Raw genomic sequence first — 5,858 nt, 5'->3', positions numbered from 1 at the left:
TAAGCGCGCTCACTGGACATAAGAGAGAGCCAAACAAACAGCAGGTGTTTGTTTTGGCTTGTGAAGGAAAAAGTCCCACCCTTGTGCGTCGGCCTTTCATCGCGGGCACGTTTTTTTTGGGCCGTAAGCTGCTGCAGGTTCCAGTCGGTGTTGGTTCCCCATCTGTGTTTATTTCACCAAAACCAAACGAAGCAACTCTGAAGTCATGATCTAAATGGAGAGCGTTGGAACAATCCTCCCCACGCCTTGTCAGATGGCTGTCTGCTTCAATCACTGCCCATCCTCACCATGAGGGTTGAGGCGTGCAGTTTATCAGTCATCTTCTTCCCCAATCTGGAGGATTTCTGGTGGTGATGTGTCATCGGTGGTCTGAGGGGTCATTCGCCCCCCATCACCACCGATATCTCGCTCTCAAGACCGGAGACGACCACCCCAAAACAACAGCCCCATAATGGGAGGGGAAACGCTGTTAGCTTGCTGTCTGCTTATTGTTTGGCCTATACTTCTAGGATTTAAGTCATGGAGACACCAGAAAAACTTTCAGTGACCCTTTTTATTTATTTATTTATTTTTACTCCAGCTTGTAGGGCAACAGTGATGCCGAGACGCCCCTTCCCCACTTGTTGCTGCACACTCGCTTACAGCACAGACAAGCCAATGTGTTTGGAAATATTTCTAGTCACAAAAACAAACCCGAGCCATGGAGTGGGGAACTAAAGTTGACCCCTTTTTTTTTTTTTTATAGGGGTAACTTTTCAAAAAACAAAACACCCGTTGGTATGTCTGATTGGAGACAAGTCCTAACAGCGGCACAGCTTGTTAAATTATGATAATAAGCACAAAAACTGTGTGTGTGTGTGCCACGTCAGCGTTGTAAATGACTTACTTGGACACATTTGGTGGGATGTTGCATTTCAAGGGTGAAACTCTTCAAGTTTTTTATAAATTTAGCCAGATTGTTGAACTCAGACTGCCGTCCATGCCTGATGAGTATCCTTGGTGAGATGCTACAGCTGAGGAGAAGTGGTAGGGAGCGCCTGCTGAGGTGAGGGAAGAAAGGTGCCAGGGAGATGTTGGTTTACCGTGCTCGATATCCCCCTTGCAGGTTTTCTGCAGTAGCGTCATCCCGACGTCATTCAGCTCTGCTGGCTGCCGGAGCAGATAGCCTGACTAGTTCCCCAGCCGGTATTGGCTTCTGAAGCTCGTTACGAACAAATAGGCCACTAAACAGGTATCGTTCTGCCCAATGAGCGCTTCAGATCTAGAGCTAAATTAAGCAGGTTTTTACATTTTTACTGCAGTCTATGTCTCAAAACCAGAATGAATATCAATACATTTCTTGGAGAACGTTGTTTTGGCTGCCGTAATTAGAAATTCACCAATCAGTTGGCCGCAGATGCCATCAGTTGATTTTTATTTTATTTTTCTTCTTGATTTTCTCTGATCAGTGATCAGATTGATGGGTTAATTGCATCAAAACTAGCAATTCTCACTATAGTTTGAACTATAAACACATCAGTCAACAGAATGCATTTAATGCTTTTATAAAGACCAAAAAACTATATATACTATGGTACTAAACTCTTGGTCAGTAAATAGGGGCGTTCTTTTAATTCCTTAATTTCTTGTTAGGTTCATACTCCTAAGCCCAATAAAAAAGCTGTAGCATGTCTTCTTCTTCTTTTTGTCCTCCGGAATGAATAAATGCTAAAAATAATGGAGATCAGTGTTGGCCAGGAGAAGCTTGACCTGAGGATTTTGGCTTATTAGCGTGACACATTTCTTTCTAGCAGCAGTTGATATAATAGTTTCATTTTCTGTTTTAAACAAAAGGATATTATTCTAAAGGCTTTGGATTAAAATGTTTGTGTAAATCACATGTTAAAGAAGGCATATAATGTAAAATGCACTTTTTTAGCCCTTAAATACATTTTGTTGTGAACCTGGAGTCTCTAGGAATACAGAAAATTTAAATGTAGTCTGTGTAGTGGCTGTGTGAATATCTTTATATTCTGTGTGAGTCATATTTTTCAAACCATTCAGTTTTTCTGTTCTTTATTTATTTATTTTTTTTTAGCAATTAGGTCACAATATTTGCTGCGGAGCTGCTAAACAAGGTCATGGAAGATCTGACTTAGCAATTTTGCGAATTCGCCATTTTATTTATTTATTTTCTGCCACAGTTTTTGTAGTCCCAAGTTGAAGGATGCCGAAGCTACAAGTGGATCAGTGAAAACGTTCGGTTTTTGTGTGTATTAACCCACACAATTCATAACATCGTCTCTCAGCATGCTACAGAAATGGCTGAACGGGGTGGAGTGCAACCCTGAAAGGGGGCGGGGTGTGAAGAGCCTCCTTTAGATTTAAAGAGACAGCGCCAAAACGGGTTGCTCTCAGACGCACCTAATAATGAGGAATTTAGACCAAAGTATTGCAGCTCCACTTTATATAGACTAGTGGTATACCTGTCTATACTAGTACTGGTATACTTCCTTACCCTGAACCGCTACCAATTTTGTGCTTGATTTTTCTCCTGGGCCGAGCTATGCTGCAACTCAAAGGCTAGATACTCTATACTAGGGCTGTGTACCAAAATCGATGCAAAGATTAATATCGATGTTTTTAAAAACTGATATCAATATTCTGGCTTTCAATATCGATATACCTCCCAACCCCTAGGGGGGAGTTATTACATTGCGCCATTACTGTTCACAGCGAGGAAGTGCGTTTGCTGAATAGCCAACAGGGTCTTCATCCCTAAAATCAGACATTTGGGCACACATTTGGTTTCTGTGATACGTTAAATGCTTTGAACCAATGCACTTTATTTTCCTGTTTAGTATATCAGTGTTCAATAAATTGAACATAAATATAACAGTGTTTCCCGCAGGAATTTGCTTATGCGAGGCGGAACGACTCGCGGAGGGGGGGGGCTGGACGACACGTTTTCCGCGGACCGACTCGCAGAAAGGGGGGGGGGGGGGACGACACGTTTTCCGCGGACCGACTCGCGGAGCGGGGGGGGGGGGGGGTGTACGACACGTTTTCCGCGGACAGACTCGCGGAGCGGGGGCATCCATGTGTTTTTTCCATGCCATTCACGCACGCGCGAAAGCGCGTGTTAACGTCACTTTTTTTTTTTTTTTTTTTTTTTTTTTTTTTTGGAATGTTGGCGTGGCGGTAGCGTGAGTTTGGCGTGGCGGTTGCCACGCCAAGATAGCGCTGCGGGAAACCCTGTATAATATTTGGCTGGTTTTGTTGTTTGAATGACTTGGAGCATTAATTTGAAAGTAATAAATATCAATATTGGAGTCAAATCAAATCAATATATATAGAGAATCATATTGTATCGTGAGCTATGTATCGAGGATCTGCTCATCCTAGATGATACCCAGACCAGGTAGTGTTGCTGTGCACCAAGAGGTTGTTTGCTGACCCTCCAGAGAAGATAACTCCAAGCTCTAACCAAATTTATTGCCCTTGACGGTCAGTCGTTTTCAATGGTCGAAGATATTGTTAAGTTATTTGTGATGTATAAGTACCAATTTATTAAGTACTCAGTATCGGTACTTTGAATCTGCAAGTATCTACACTGAAGTACTCGTACTCGGCCTGGAACACCCCTGATATAGACCACAGCTAAATGATGTAAATGTGAAAATGAAGAACTGAAATGCATGATGCATTCCCTTTAAAAGTCGGTGGGATTTTTAAAAAAGTTCTTCCCACACTTCTCCGCTTCATCACAGCAAGAGAATCTGGTTCCATCCATTAGCTTTAAATGCTAGGCTGCTTTTCAGCCTTCACTGCTACCATGTTACTAAAGGCCACATGGCGCCTCTGCTCGGTTACTTAACTTCGCAGGTTGTTTTGGTCCTTTGAAATGACTCCCAGAGGAGCCGGTAAATAAGTGTTAACAATGAGGGCCACCTTTTTATGAAGTCCAGTGTCTGCACTCCTTTTTTTTTCACTGACTGTGTGAAACAACTCCTCCTCTGCGTGCCACCTATGTAGGTCCTTCCTTCCTGAAACGGTTGTTCACAATAATCCAGTTAATGTTCTATTTAGAGCTTCATTTGCCTTTATTTGTTTCCCGCTCTCGTTAGCTGGTCGGCTAACTGTGAGAGAAATTTGCAGGGCTCTGTAGTTTTAGCTGCGGGGGGTAAAAACGCAGACTCTCTGTAAAAAAAACTAGCTTTATTAGATCACATCGCTGTTCTCGTTGGAGTTACTTGTCGGGCCTTTGGGTGCCTTCTTTAGGCGTGGTGGGACTGGTGTGAATCAGCTGTTTGAATGAGTCACAGAGGAAAAGAAAAGCGTCCTTAACTCAGCCTTGCATGAAGTTCATGTACCTTACAAAGCCAAGAGGCGTGTCCTCTTAAGAGCAAACGACCCAGAAAAGCTTGTGTACACAGGGACTGATTTGACATGCTTGATTCGGTCACCTGGTCGACTATCAGCTCAGGTTTTTCGGGTTCTAACGGCGCGTTGGGGCCGACCGACGGGGAGACGCTTCTTTGTGTTCCTGCACACGTATCAGCAAGGCTCCGTCTCACAGGCGTCAGCTGGTACGAAGGGAAAGAGCTGGGGAGCATGTCATGTCAGAAAGTGTAAATATAGAGTCTGACACAGCAGTAAATGTTAACACTCCCTCTTTTTTTTTTTTTTTTTTTTGCCTTTTTCCACCGCCACCGTGTCTGCATCCATAAACATTAAATCCAAGGCGGGCCTTAAAATCGCTTTTTTTAACTTGTTAATGGATGCCTGGTCATTTTAGCTATCAGCATCTTCTCACTATCCTATTTAGAAATGAATGTTTAGGCCCTTATATCTTAGTTTGATGATATGTGGCCTGACTGGAGGTGTAACGTGAAATAAATAAAAGGCAATAAAGGGCAACGGTGTATGAAAACAACTGGAGGGAGTCGGCAGACTTCCTGAATTCAGTTGGAGTTGTGTATGATCGTGGCAAAAGATAATGATATGCACTGTAAATGGGCTTCTCTATTTATAAATATGCTTATATTGTTTTTTTTGTATCAGTGTTTATAAGTGGTACAGGACAGATAGTCCTGTGGTGCTTGTGATTTATTCAACTCCAGAATGATGTTTTGTGTTATGAGAGATTTCTGATCTTCCACTAAAATGGTCTCTTCCTCAGCAAGCAGTTCAATAAATACATTAAACAATAAAGTGTTCCAGTTCACTGACACTCATACTGATTGATATAATATCTGTTTGTTTTATCAACAAATTATTATTAAAGCTTGGAGCTGGGTTAGGGTTACATTGAACATAAGACCCTTTAAAAGGGATTTTCGGAAGAGGAATGTCATTTTGGTTGCGACGCAGAATATTAATGAGGAAAACTAAGTGGAAGGAAAAGGTGTGGTAGGAAAAAAAAAAGAGCACACGGCAACAAGGATAACAGCCCCAGTGAAACATAGGCTTTCTACCCGGGCTTAGTTATTTCTTTATTTACCTTTATTTAACCAGGAGGTCCCTCAGTGGAGGTTAAAATCTCTTCTAATTAAAAAAGAACAATGTAAAATAGACATATAATCATAAACAAACACACACTAAAAATGGAATAAAAGATAATAAAAAGAATAAATAAAAGAAATGTGCTTCTTTAACACGTCAGCAAAGCTACAGGCGGATCTCATTCAGGCCTCAGTCATCGAGCTTAGCTGGAATAAAAAGCTGGAAAATCACCCCGTGTGATAAATCTATATAAATATGAAGCGAATGATTGAAATGGAAAAGCTTTTCCGTCGTTGCTTTCGATGCACACGCGCCCCTGTTGAATGTGATATTTGTGTCTCGGCCACATTGTAACCATTCTCTGTCGCTTGCAG

The sequence above is a fragment of the Fundulus heteroclitus genome, chromosome 22, assembly GCF_011125445.2.
Source record: "Fundulus heteroclitus isolate FHET01 chromosome 22, MU-UCD_Fhet_4.1, whole genome shotgun sequence".
In the NCBI taxonomy this organism is placed as follows: Eukaryota; Metazoa; Chordata; class Actinopteri; order Cyprinodontiformes; family Fundulidae; genus Fundulus; species Fundulus heteroclitus.
Note: the sequence above shows the minus strand (reverse complement) of the source record.